This window comes from Mauremys reevesii, linkage group 19 (assembly GCF_016161935.1).
Source record: "Mauremys reevesii isolate NIE-2019 linkage group 19, ASM1616193v1, whole genome shotgun sequence".
In the NCBI taxonomy this organism is placed as follows: Eukaryota; Metazoa; Chordata; order Testudines; family Geoemydidae; genus Mauremys; species Mauremys reevesii.
Genome location: NC_052641.1, coordinates 25,597,518 through 25,612,165, shown reverse-complemented (window position 1 = coordinate 25,612,165; position 14,648 = coordinate 25,597,518). Strand labels below are relative to the sequence as shown.

At 42.1% G+C, this 14,648-nt stretch overlaps 1 long non-coding RNA gene across 6 annotated transcripts in view; it reads left to right on the top strand.

Moving 5' to 3' along the window:
* LOC120386679 overlaps positions 1-14,648 on the top strand; it is a 94,806-nt gene that overhangs the window by 15,092 nt on the left and 65,066 nt on the right. For 5 of the 6 annotated variants that reach the window (XR_005589855.1, XR_005589859.1, XR_005589857.1 and 2 more), the window contains exon 3: positions 8,864-9,013. The exons of the other annotated variant lie outside the window; for it this stretch is intronic. This is a non-coding gene — a long non-coding RNA (uncharacterized LOC120386679). The remainder of the gene's footprint in view (positions 1-8,863; positions 9,014-14,648) is intronic. 6 annotated transcript variants of the gene reach the window in all.

Here is a 14,648-nt window from a genome sequence, read left to right as displayed (position 1 = left end):
AGTACAATAGGCAAAAGGGAAGGAATTATTTAATACAATATAGAATTATTTAGTATAGCATCTTCTATGAAAATTATATCCTCAGAATGCTTTACAGAGTTAAATACAGCAACAGAGAAAATAATAAGCAGTAGTGTAAGGAAAGAGGAATTAAGAGATATGCATGAGAAATGTTTTTAGATGATATATGAAAATAAGCAGAGGTGCACAGGGAAGGCATTTCATACAGCAGCTACAGCAGAGGAGAAGTTTCTTGCACATCCAGTAGCAATAGAAGAGACCTGTACTAGCGTCATACACAGCGTACTCCTGGGGGAATTCTGCACCAAAAAATTAAAAATTCTGCACACAATATTTTAAAATTCTACATATTTTATTTGTCAAAATAACACAATGTAATCACACCAGTTTGTTGTTTTTGGTCATTTATTTCAAAATACCTGTCAGCAATACAGACAACAACAAAGATTTAGGAAGTGTTTTTTGACAAACAGATTCCTTACTAGGCATATTAATACAGCACTCTGAGTAATAATTCATTTAAACTACAATACAGAACAGTATTTCCTGCACCCCTCAGAAGCAGTGCAAAGGCTTGGGGCAGTCAGGGGTAATGGAGGAGCTGAGGGAGAAGGAAGTAAATTGCAGGGAAGGAGCCTTTGTGTGAACTTGGAGTGTTGGATATTGGTGGGAAAAGTATGGAACAGGTTTTATGTGGGGGGTGGGAGGATATTGTTAGGGAGCTTCTCCCATGCAGACCCTGGCTGACCCCTAGCCTCTCCCATTCAGTCAAGCACATCTGCCCCTGTCCCCATGTGTTCCTGCACCACTGTGTCCTTGCACCCCCTGTCCACATATGTCCCTCCACCCCCACTCAGACATCCACTCCCCCATCCCCATGTGGCTCTGCACCTCCTTCCCCTGTCCTCATGTGTCTTTGTGCCCAACTCAGCCACCTCCTGTCCTTATGTGGCTCTGTACCCCTTCCACCATCCCCCATGTGTTTCTGTGCCCCCACCCAGCCACTCCCCTATCCCTGTGTGTCTCTGTACCTCCTCCCCTCATACCCATGTGTCTCTGTGCCCCCCACTCAGTCACCCTCTGTCCCTATGTAGCTCTGTACCCCCTCCCCCATCACCATGTGGCCCTGCACCTCCCTCCCCCCTGTGGCTCTGTGCCTCCACTCCCATTCAGCCACTACCCCAATCTGTCCTCCCCCACTAGCCCTTATGAACCTCTGTCTGACCCTCACAGAACCCCACACTGTTTGTCTCCCCGTAGCCCCTGTGTCCTGACCTGGCCTAACAGGCACTGCAAAGAAGGCAGGCTCTTTCTCTTCCCTAGCTGGCTGGGAGTGGCTGCTGTGTTCTACCGCCACTTCACCCTCTGGTGGACAAAGGGCAGAACTGCAGAAGTTATTGTCTGCTGGGAGCTGCTGCTCTTCTTGTGCCACAGCATCCTCTGGTGGGAAAAAGGCAGAACAGCAACAATATTTTGGCAGAAGCTTTTTTCTGTGCAAAAAAATAAAATATGCACGGCTCATTAATTATGCACACAGGCAGTAGTGCAGAATTTCCCCAGTAACAGAGCAGGAAAGGGATTGCAGAGATCCTGTAACAAGCCCATGGAAGATTTTCAAAAGAAGAAAGTCAATCCTGACCTCGCTCCAAAAGTGCATAAGGAGCACGATGGAATTGTTGGATATTCTTGCACTTCTTTGTTCATATGATAAGGTTGACTACAGCATTAGTTACATGTTTAAATCCAGCAAGAGGTGGAGTCAGTATAATTTCTTTAAGAATATTAGCACTACCTTGAGTTTTTACTTTTAAATGCCAGATTGTTTCTTGATTTAGGGTCTAAAAACCATCATGCAGATAAAAGCAAACAGGCAAAATGACAGGGAATGGCACATATTTGTGTTTTGATCATTACATTGATTTTTCTATATTCTGCTCCTTTGCTCTATCCCTCTGAGAACAGTAGATTGAGAGCATTACGGCTTTTTCATTTTGTTTTGACGCTGTGCCTTTAAAATTTCATGTTCACACAAGAAAACCCGTCAAAGTGACAGATAAAAGTTGACATTAATCTCCACAGTGTCACTTTTGTGACTGGCTGTATTTGATATCCCATTACCCTGTGGGATCATCATAGACAATATAGAATACAATTCAAGTGAATTTGGTTACTTTTTCAAGGTGCTCCGAATCACAGTTCCCTGTATGATATTGTTTCATTTTCTGCAAATTAAGTCAATTTTTGCTGCAAAAACTTTTCCCAGTTTTCACTTTTAATGACTGTAAAAATTAAAACACACAAAAACATTTTCACTCATCAACTTCTAACCATGCTAAAGTTGTTCTACAATGGGTTTTTTAAAAAAAAAAGGAAGGACATACTCTGTTAGGATCCTATCCCTTTGTGCCAGGCTCTGACTGGAATTAGTTGAGATTTCCACTGGTGTGAGGCAGAACTCTGCTTTGCCATTCCTTAGTGAGAAGCTGGGTTGTCCAGTAGTCAGACCACTATTCTAAGACTTGAGAGACATGGGTTCACATTTCTGCTGTGCCACAAACTTTCTCTATGACCTTGGTCAAGTCACTTAGCTTTTCTGTTCCTCAGTTTCCATCTATAAAATGGGTATATGAGTCATTCTCTACCTTACAGGAGTGTTCTGAGGATAAATACATCCAAGATTGCGAGGTGCTCAGCTACTATGGTGATGGAGCCATCTAAGAACATTAGATAGGTAGATAACTGGTATGTAGTACCGTACATTAAAACGGTTTAACCTAGGCTGCTCTATCTCATGCTGTGTCTGGTGCAGATTGCACTGAACAGTCTGGTCAAATGTTTTTGGTCCCTTTTTATTTTTTGCTTCTGATGTACAAAAAATGGCCTGCTTTTGCTGGAGAAAGTCTTGGGGAGGTGGGTCTCAGGTAATGTGTGTTGTACGTTCTTTTTGTACCTCAGTTGGATATTTAACAAAGACATCCTTCCTCTTAAGTACAAGGGCTGTCTGCACTGGAGAGTTTTGTACCAGTGTAGCTACATGAATGCAGCTGCACTGATGCAAGAATGTGTTGTGCCAGTGCAAAAAGTAACTTGCACTGATGCAGCTTACCTGAGGGGCAGTGGGCCCAAGGAGCTATTACATTGGCTGGAGACTGTTTCATCTACACTCCCTTTACCCACCATATATCTGACACCCCCCTCCTCAGGTGTAAGGGTCATATCACAGAGCAGCCTATGCCAACGCTACACCACCCATGGATTTCCCCATACCAGGGGAATCTACAGCTAAATGGTTAAGCCAGCTTTGGGATCCTTTGCACCACTGGAGGAGCTATGTTTTTGCCAGTACAATGCTAACATTTGTTCAGCTCTGATATGTCTCACTGGTTTTTAAAAGTTATATAAGGATTGTGAATCAAGAAAGAATGTACTTTGTGTATATTATAGTATTTTGTGTTAATCCTGAACAATTCTATTCTTCCTGTCTTATGGGAGTCCTCTGATATTTTTCCTATACATTTTTTTACGGTTTCTTTTTTATCTGTTTTGTCAATAAATTTGTTATATAAGCATGAGTAACAACTAAGTTGCATCATTTGCATTTAACATAATCTTACATCCCATTAGTTAAGTATGGTGGGAAAAGAAATGACCCAATGCCATATTTGTAGGTATTGATAAATGTCGTGTGAAGAACAGAAAAGTCACACACTGCCTTTCCACAGAACAGTCCAATGCTAATCCATCAATTAAATATGAAATATTATTAAAAGAAGATAATCACACTACTGTCAGATTGGACCTTCCAGTTCCTAATCATCTGCTGTATTATTAGTGAATTATAGATGGTAAGCCCCTTTGGACAGATACCATGTTTTACTTCATGTTGTGTTACGCCGAGCACACTGTTGGTACACAACAAATTCCTGTTAATAATAGTTATGCCTCTTAATTTATGCACACATGATTTTAGAGCAGAACTACTCAGATAAGTCAGAGGAAAGTTACACACATGAGAAACTCAGTGAGGTCAGCAGGACTTTACTTCAGGCCTTAGGCCTCATATAAGGCCTTTTATACCAGGCCCTCTATTTCTGTTACAGTCTCCATGTTTCAGATTCCTATCTTCTAGAATAGCTCACTTCCAAGCTTTAATACCTGATATTTAGTGCTTGAGCCAAGCTATTTGTTCAGCTCCACCGGTATGTCACAAGCAGTCAATTTAAAAAATAGTCAGGTATTTAGAACCATATTAGTTACAGAGTTTAGGTTGCCAGTGCGCCATGGCTTAACACTGCACATAATTTCTAAGAGAAGTTCTGCTTACTATACCACTAGCCCTTTTCTGGATTGTCACAACCCTGAGGTTGCATATTTGAAATGACATCTGAACAAAACTGAAATAATTGTTTTGATGATTCTGAGATTAAAATATACCATGCATGAAATAAATTACACATGAAGAGAGGCATGTTGTAATGCAGTTGGGTATGGTTAGCAGATGGGGTGGTCAAGAAAGAATAATTAATTTGCTACAGTTGTGCGTTATGGTAGAACACCACTCTTTCTTCTACCCCCAAGGTATGGTTCAATAATATGCATTGCTTTAACTCCATTGTTATCTTGTGGCAAAAATGACAGTGATGCATTGAGTGGGTTTTCAATTCCTAGTCCATCACCAGCTTTTATAAGAAACTTTGAGATCAAACAAGTTACATGTTATGCCAACTCTAAGTGGTAGGCAAATTCAGCCTGGAAATAAGGAGTACATTTTTAACAGTGAGCTATTGGATCCTGTAGTGGGATCCTTGGTCCAGAGAGCTTACCTGCTAAGTGGTACACAAGTACAATAGATGGTCTCTTACACCAAGATTCACTGCAATATTCAGGTTATGCCTACTCCTAAAGGACCAATCAATTGCACTTTAGATCTCACCCAAAGACAATATTTGTAACCAATCCTATAATAAACTTTCTAAAGATTTATTAAATAGAAAAAGGAATCCAAAGCGTTATTTAAAAGGTTAAAGCCAGTAAACATAGATACACAAATGAGTTACGATGTTCAAAAGGTAATAGAAGCTTCTATAATCAGCAAGCTCTGTATGTCCTTTACGGCTAACCCAGGCTAAACAGCTGGGGACATCTCACATATGCCTAGAAACATCTTGTCCCCCCTCAGAATTAAAGCAGAAGAGAGATGCATAGACTTTAAGGTCAGAAGGGATCATTATGATCATCTAGTCTGACCACCTGCACAATGCAGGCCACAGAATCTCACCCACCCACTCCTGTAACAACCCCTAACCTATGTCTGAGTTATTGAAGTCCTCAAATTGTGGTTTAAAGACCTCAAGGTACAGAGAATCCTCCAGCAAGTGACCCGTGCCACATGCTGCAGAGGAAGGCAAAAAACCTCAACGGCCTCTGCCAATCTGCCCTGGAGGAAAATTCCTTCCCAACCCCAAATATGGTTAAACCCTGAGCATGTGGGCAAGACTCACCAGCCAGCACCCAGGAAAGAATTCTCTGTAGTAACTCAGATCCCACCCCATCTAACATCCCATCACAGACCATTGGGCATATTTACCTGCTAATAATTAAAGATCAATTAATTGCCAAAAAGTTAGGCTATCCCATCATACCATCCCCTCCATAAACTTATCAAGCTTAGTCTTGAAGCCAGATATGTCTTTTGCCTCCACTACTCCCCTTGGAAGACTATTCCAGAACTTCACTCCTCTAATGGTTAGAAACATTTGTCTAATTTCAAGTCTAAGTTCCTTCTTGGTAGCGGTTTTAATCCCCTCCTTCCATGTGCTCTCAGTTGATTGGGGGAGTCCACTTGCAAGACGCATCTTCACAGGGAGGAGCATAGAATGACAATAAAAGTCTTTTGTCCTCTTGTTGACAGTATGTAGAGAAATTGCAGTTGCAAAGTCCCACAACAGTCTGTCTGGTATCGAGGGACTTTTCCTTTGGCAGGGTGTACCACTTTCTGTTGGAGATCTTCCCTTCAGACTAATTAGCCTAAATCAGCAGACAGGAGAGAGACGTTGTGTCTACACTACAGTTTATGTCGGTATCACTTGTGTCGCTCAGAGAAGTGAATAAATCACCGCCGAGTGACATGAGTTACATCAACCTAAGCACTGGTGTAGACAGTACTATGTCGGTGGGAAAGCTTATCCTGCTGACATTGCGTCTGCTGCTTGTGGAGGCTGAAATAGTTAAGTCAACGGGAGAGCTCCTTACATCAGCTTACGGTGGCTACATTAGAGAGCTTTCAGCAGTGCAGCTGCATTGCTGTAAACTCTAGGGTAGCCGTGACCTTACATAGTCACAGGGATTCACAATACAACTGCTCCAATATTACTTTGCAATATGGAATACAGATCTTATAAGTGAGATTAATGCTGGCAGCAGCTCACACGCATTCAATAAAGTCTAAACACTCAACACATTCTTCTAATTCTAATACCTATATTAACAATACTGAACACACAGCTGAGTCAAACAGGTTCCAGCCATGTATTTGTAAGTGTTTAGTTGAGACATGGGGATGTTGGCATGAGCTGGCACCTGGTCTGCCAGCATCACACCCTATTACAAAGCTCCATTTTCAGGGGTACTTTCAATAATTTCCAGCTTCTTCCATTATCTATATAATGTTGCCCCCAAAACACCCATATTCTACTTGGTTGGCCAGTATAGGATTAATGACCATTGGGCTGTTATTTCTAGCAGCATGTTTCCAGGTGGGGAATCAGTATGTGTGACATGCAGATCTTTCATTGTAGTTTCTATTTTTTCTGGCCAATTTTCTTTAAGTTGATTTTATCAGGCACTGCCTCTGATAATCAGGCCTAATGGTTGGAGCATGAGGGGTCACCGCTAGTCGTAGGGTGAAACCTGGGCCAAGGGTGGTCCTGGAATCGAGATCTGAGGACAGGACAGGGTCAAAACCTAGATGAGAGTCTGTAGCCAAACCAGAATCAGAACCATAGCCAGAGTCCAGGTGTAGGCCAGACAGAGTCCAAAGCCAAGTCAGTACCAGAGCCAGTGTCCAAATAAGTGCCACAATCTGAAACCAGATAGTCAGAGTCCAAGGGTTTGGGGTGGGAGGATCAGGAGGCTGGAGCGAGGCTAGTGTAGGGCAAGGAGAATACTGGGACAAGGCTGGTGTACTGCAAGGCAGCAGAAGGTTTCCTAGTTGGATAGAACTGTTCCTTAGACTGATCTGCACCTCTGCTGGGGTTGTAGAAATACCTGGGCCTGGGGTCATCTGACCCAGGCTCTGCTCGGTGATAGGTTGCTGCTGCATGCCTGAGGGCTGACTCATCACAGCAAGTGAGCGAGCAGCTCTGGTTTGGCTGTGAGTTGGCCTTACAGATTTAGTTTATAAAAGACCATCTTCTCAGATGGTGTGAATCAGGGTAATTCCATGTGGCCCAAAATCTCTGCATGTTGAGAAAGTTTCTGACATAGTCATAAAGGAAGTACAGAATCAGTACTTTTCTCAACACAATTCTGATGCTCACTCTTAATTTCTGTGATTTTTGTCATACAGTTCCATGCTGGGGTGTATGTTATATCTGTAATGTAGGAATAAACAAGAGATTGGTCTGAAATCTTTGACTGTCACAATTAACCTTGTCTTATTGTAATGCCATAGAAATTATGTAAAAATCAGTCTTTGAGTTAGGGCTATGTTCCTCAGAAAATTGAATATTTTTAATCAGCTAAATATATCTGTCTCCAGCTATGCAAACCAACAGAGGCACAAAGCTGACACACTGCAATCCTATCATTGCTTTTCATGTTTTATTATTATTAGATTTGTCTAACAAAAGGTCTGTTGGGATGTTCCAATCCTCACCCAATTTACATGGGATTTGTGGTATTTCTAAAAGCAGAAAGTAAATGTAAAGAAGCATTAAACGCCTTTAATTCTTTACGTTTTGTCCATCCAGATGATGCCTGAAATGGTTAATAAGGCTTATATTGTTCCTGTTCTGCTTTTTTAAATTAGTTTTTCACATCACACAGCAGAAGACTACCTCACTTGAGTTGCTCACTGCTAACAACTTGGCAGTCACATGGAATATCTGTGTTAATTTTAAAAACAGGTGGGCAGTTTGAGGCTAGGCGCTTGAGAAGCATTGTTACATGTATTTCTTAGAGACCTGATTTGTTCAACAGGTTCAATTTGTATGTTGGGTAGAGAATTCCCCTTGAGAAAGCAAGGCCTGAGTGATTAGAAATGGTTTTCTTGACCTTCAACAGGTGATAAAGGTATTGATAACATTTCAAACAGCTTTTTAATCAAAGGGTTTCCAGTCTTCTCTTGTAATCTTTTCTGAAAGTCGCCTTTGTTACCTGCTGCACTGTTCACTTGACCAAAAATTCTTTCCAAGTGAACAAATGGGGCTGATTATCTCAGGAGAATATGTCTTATGGTTTTGCAAGGCAAGTAGCAAACCAGATTTTCTGTTGTGGTCCAGATTCTTGGAATATTGGCCACTGATGCAGCATTAATTGGCAATATTCTCTGAATCAAAGAAAAGAGGAGTAGTTTATTGGAAGGTCTTTTAATATGTGTTTCTGAAGTGAACTAAGTCATTTACCACTTTGTTCTCAGCTTAGACCACCAGGAAGGAATTCTTTTTATATAAAGGTTCATTTACTCAAGATGGAAAATGGCAAACATCTTTTTTCCCTCAGTTGCAAGCAGAAATTGCTGATTTTAATTTGTAGAAGACCAAGGGAATGATAAAATCACATGTACGATATGACACTTTGCATAGCATCTTTCATAGATATACTATCCCCAAATGTTTTACAGACTTCCATAATGAATACTGGCGTAGGGGAGCAAAGTGACTAGGCAAAGCTCAGACGGTACTGGAGATGTAATGAGGCAGAGAGATACAGAGTCTGCTCCCAGAGATCTGCGGAGGAGAAGTCTCTCAGAACAGCAGTGGGGAGACTTAGGGTATGTCTTCACTGCATGGGTAACCAGGCTCTTGCCCGAGTTTAAGCTGACCTTCCTCTCCCACCCCATCACCATCCACCCATAGGGTACAAAAAAAACCCAAACAAAGAAATGTGTCAGTGAGTCTCAGAGACTGGATCAAATGACTCAGGACATGGGCTCAAAATAGCCATGTAGATGTTTGGGCTTGGTGTGGAGGCCAGGCTCTGAGAACCTTCACCTCACTGGGTCTCACACCCTGTAGCATGAGCCCCACAAGCCTGAGTTGGTTGACCTGGGCGCTGAGACTCGCTGCCGGGGTTTTTTTTGCTGTGTAGATGTACCAAGAAAAATCTCTTACCTCATATTGGAGGGGCTTTAATCCTGGGCTAGCTTGCCTTGCTGGGGACATAGGTTAGAACCTGGACTCCAGTTTAACTCAGGTTGGAACCCACAGACTTTGCGATGATGACACAGGGAAAAGTCACTCGAATGCTGATAGTTCTATTCTGTATAGATTACTCTACCACACTTATTGCTGTAGTATCTCAGGACCCTCCTGTAATGCATTAGACAACATGATTACAAACAACATGTGTTGTTTGATCTCTTATCCTCTCCCCAGAGGGATAAGCATGTGCACAGAGTATTTTGTTTTGGTAAGGGTTTTGGTTTTTAAATGTACATGTTGCTATATACGTGTTAGTGAAGACAATGTCAAACAAATGTGTCTTGCAATTGGAGCAGAAGGTGGTGAGGTTTGAGATGGTCCTTAGTTTCTGTGGGAGTTCTTTCCACAGTCTTGGATTTCCTTGGAGGAAGTTCTGTTTCTCACACAGAGGAGCTTTACTCTTATTGTTGAGAGTTCTATTGTGCCAAAGGAACGTAGCTGTCTAGCATGGTTTTCATCCTGGCGCATTAGTTGATAAAAAGGGAAATAAGGACAACCTGGGGAATTACAGCTTATTGTCAGCTTAACTTCTGAACCAGAAAGATAATGGAGCAAATAATTAAACAATCAATTTGCAAACACCTAGAAGATAATAAGGTGATAAATAACAGTCAGCATGGATTTCTGAAGAACAAATTGTGTAAAACCAACCTGATAGCTTTCTTTGACAGGGTAACAAGCCTTGTGGGGTGGGGGAAGCAGTAGATGTGGTATATCTTGACTTTAGTAAGGCTTTTGATACGGTCTCACGTGACCTTCTCATAAACAAACTAGGGTAATACAACCTAGATGGAGCTACTATAAGATGGGTGCATAACTGGTTGGAAAATCATTCCCAGAGAGTAGTTATCAGTGGTTCACAGTCATGCTGGAAGGGCATAATGAGTGGGGTCCCACAGGGATTGGTTCTGGGTCCAGTTCTGTTCAATATCTTCATCAATGATTTAAATAATGGCATAGAGTATACAATTATAAAGTTTGTGGACGATACCAAGCTGGGAGAGTTGCAAGTGCTTTGGAAGATAAGATTAAAATTCAAAATGATCTGGACAAACTGGAGAAATGGTCTGAAGTAAATAGGATGAAATTCAATAAGGACAAATGCAAAGTCCTCCACTTAGGAAGGAACAATCAGTTACACACATACAAAATGGAAAATGACTGCCTAGGAAGGAGTACTGTGGAAAGGGATCTGGGGGTCATAGTGGATCAAAAGCTAAATATGAGTCACAGTGTAACGCTGTTGCAAAAAAAGCAAACATCATTCTGGGATGTATTAGCAGGAGTATTATAAGCAAGACATGAGAAGTAATTCTTCTGCTCTACTCTATGCTGATTAGGCCTCAACTGGAGTGTTGTGTCCAGTTCTGGGTGCCACATTTCAGGAAAGATGTGGACAAATTGGAGAAAGTCCAGAGAAGTGTAACAAAAATGATTAAAGGTCTAGAAAACATGACGTATGAGGGAAGACTGAACAAAATTGGGTCTGTTTAGTCTGGAGAAGAGAAGACTGAGATAGGACATAACAGTTTTCAAGTACATAAAAAGTTGTTACAAGGAGGAGGGAAAAAATTGTTCTTTTTAACCTCTGAGGATAGGACAAGAAGCAATGGACTTAAATTGCAGCAAGGGTGGTTTAGGTTGGACATCAGGTTAAGCACTGGAATAAATTGCCTAGGGAGGTGGTGGAATCTCCATCATTGGGGATTTTTAAGAGCAAGTTGGACAAACACTTGTCAGGGATGGACTAGATAATACTTAGCTCTACCTTGAGTGCAGGGGACTGGACTAGATGACATCTCAAGGTCCCTTCCAGTCCTGTGATTCTGTAGGCCATGGAGCACTTTGAAGATAAGACCTAAGACCTTGAACTTGCTTTGATTTCTATGGGAAGCTGCTGTAGGGAGCAGAGGACATGTCTGATGCACTCATGGCAGCCTGTGTTGCTGAGGAGATGTACTGCAGCATTCTGAACTAGCTGCAGTTTCCTAAGCACTGAAAACGTCATGCCTGGGTTTAATAGCATTGCTGTAATCCAGCCAAGAGGTGATGAAGGTGCGAATGACCGTGGCTATGTCATCATCTGCCAAACGACAGGAAGCACTATGTGTGAATGCTGCTCTGTGCGAGCTTAGTATCACTAAGGAATCCAGTACTTCTAGACCATGGACTGAATTCTCTCACTCTGGGTGTGAATCTGCAACCAAAGGAGACTGCACCATGGCTGGAAACTCTTCAAAATACTTTCCTCTGCCCATCATTTTCACATTTTCACATTTGTCTTGCTTGGGTTCAGCTCCATCCATCTGTTCTTCATCCATGAGCTAATCTCAGCCAAGCACTGTGCCATGTGGTCACATGTGGTAAAGGATAGTTAGAGCTGTATGCCATCTGCATATTGCTGGCATTTGAGCCCATGTCATCTGACCTGTTCATCTAGTGACTGCATGTAAATGTTAAATAGGACCAGAGAGGGAATTGATGCTTCTAGGAGTGCTCAAGGGACCGTTCTAATGGTGCAGGTGCAGTTTTCCTTTGTACTTTCCTTCCAGGAAAGATTTAAACATACCCTGGACCCTGTCATCTCTCTCTCAGATGAGAGAGCAGTATCTGATTGTCGACAATGTTGAATGCTGCACAGAGCTCCAGGAGGATGGGAATGGATGTCTGTTCTATCTGTTGACAGGAGAAAATCACCCATCAGTGCCACTAAAGTTGTTCCATTTCCATGTCCTAGCCTGAATACACATTGTACTGGGTCTAGACTATTAGATGAGCTTGTAGTTGGCCTTTGGCTAACTTTTTTTATGAACTTGCTCAGGAATGGGAGGTTCAGTACTAGGTGGTAGTTGGCTAGCACCAATGTATCCAGGGGGTTTCTTCAGTATTGGTCAGGCTCATGCTTATGCATGTTTTGAGTGAGGAAGGGAAGAGTCCTTCCTTGAATGAGGCACTGGCTGCTTTGATCAGAAGCGGCACTGGTTGTTCAGGACTCTTTCACAAGCCAGTAAGGGCAAAGGGCAGGTTCCCAGATTTTGGGTTGAATCTCCTTTATGGTGTACAGAACTTCTTGATGAGTAAATGCACTGAACTATGGGAATCCAAGTGGGCTGTTGGTTTGTAGGTGCAGACGGAATGGATCCAGGCTGCTGGAGAAGGCTTCCTTATTGTACATGGGCTTTTCAGCACAGTAGGATGATAGCTTTTCACAGTGTTTGATGTTCGGTTCTGCTGCATGTTGTAGGCACTCTGGATTGAAGAAGTGGTTTGCTACGCTGGATAGCTCCTTTGGGGGTGGACTTGTAAGCTTCAGTGGAGGCTCATATGAAGGTTCTCTTGGACTGTAATTTACCCTCAGCTTAGGCTTGGAGGAATTCATTATGCTTCAACCTGTCTGTATAAACCTTTGTATTCTGTTATTGACTTTTGAATTTTTGCACCACAATCTTCATCCATCACAATGTGTCAGAAAACCAAGGAGATCTCTGTGGACAATGGGGAGAGAGCAGCTGTTTGGGGGCCAGTGTGTCAACAGATAAAGCTAGTTTATCGTGATTCACCAGTCCTCCACTCTTTGTCTTGCGGGTGGGGTATTGTTGTCCATTAACAGGTTTTGGAATTTGTTAGAGTCTGTAACAGGGTGCCTTGCCTCTTAAGCCTGGAGGGCCTGGGGTTACCAACCCTGATTGCTAAAGAGACACCCCAGGGTTGGATAAAGTGATTCCATTATAAGAGCAGCAGGAAGCAGGATTTTTGTTTTGTTTTATTTTTAGAAGTGAGAGTGTGAGAAAGGGCTGCTAAGATTGTCAGGGAGAGGAAATCTGTCAGTAAGCTTTGACAGAGCGATCCCTGAAGATGGAGTTTAAGGTCCAGCTGGGTAATGGCTATATTGTGTTTTCAGTTTTTGGTTTGCTGTTTTGGGAGAAAGAACTGAAAAAACTGGACTGAAGGACCCGTAAACCTGTTTTGGTGTGTACATAATTGAAGAGCCCTGAGGAAGGGAGTGCTTGTTAGCAGGGGACCTTACGACATGAGAGGGTGCCGGAGAGGCTGACAGGAGAAGGAAAGCAGAGTCAGAAGGCTGAACTCTAGCTAGAAAGGGCTTAGAGTGGCAGCTTCATGAGGAATAGACTGGGACAGAAGAAGATCTCTGTGTGTGGTAGAAGAACCAGAGTTGAGCATGAACTTTTGTATTGTGGTGATGGAATTTATTTTAGGACCCTGAGGATTGTTTTGAACTGTTTCTGTTGTTAAACCAGCATTGGGAGGGAGTGCTATTCGACACGAGAAAGATTGTGTGGAATTGTTAAGGGACCTTGAAGAGGGGAAACAGAGACAGGATACTGCAAAACCTCCTCTGGTCACAAGGTGCTGCTCAGGAAATGGCCTGGTACAGAGTACGAGTCTTTGTGAACAAATCAGGATCATGGGTCTTTTTTTTTATTCTCTGGGCACTGGAAGATCTGACCACTGCCTTAATGAGGTGATGGTCTGTCCAAGACAGTGGCTGGGTTGTGATGGATTGTGAAAGTTGAGAGATGCAAAGGAGGAGCTAGAAACACACCCTCTCCATGGTGATTCCACATTTACAATTACATTTTGGGACCTATTGGTTTACCATTTTGTAATCCATTTAATGTGTCATGTTAATTTTATATTGTTCTAGTTTTTTAATCAAAATGTCATGTGGTACCAAATCAAATGCTTTATAGAGGTCCAAGTATATTATATCAACACATTACCTTTATCAACCAAACTTGTAATTTCATCACAAAAAGATATCAAATTAGCTTGACAAGATCTATTTTCCATAAAAACATGTTGATTTGCATTAATTACATTACCCTCTTTTACACCTTTATTAACCGAGTCCTGTATCAGCAACTCCATTATCTTGCCTGGGACCAGCGTCAGGCTGATAGACCTATAATTACCTGGATCATTCTGTTTTCCTTTTAAAAGACTGGCACAACATCAGCTTTCTTCCAGTCTTTGGGTCAACAGTAGCAATCCAGCAAGCTCCTCAGCCAGCTCTTTTGAAACTCTTGGGTGCAAGTTCTCTGGACCTTTTGATTTAAAAATGTCTAATTTAGTAACTTCTGTTTAACATCATCCAGAGATACTAAGAGAATAGAAAGAGTGTTATTGTCACCATGTGATGAGACTATATCATCTGTCTCCCCCCCCCCCCCCGCAAAAAAAAAT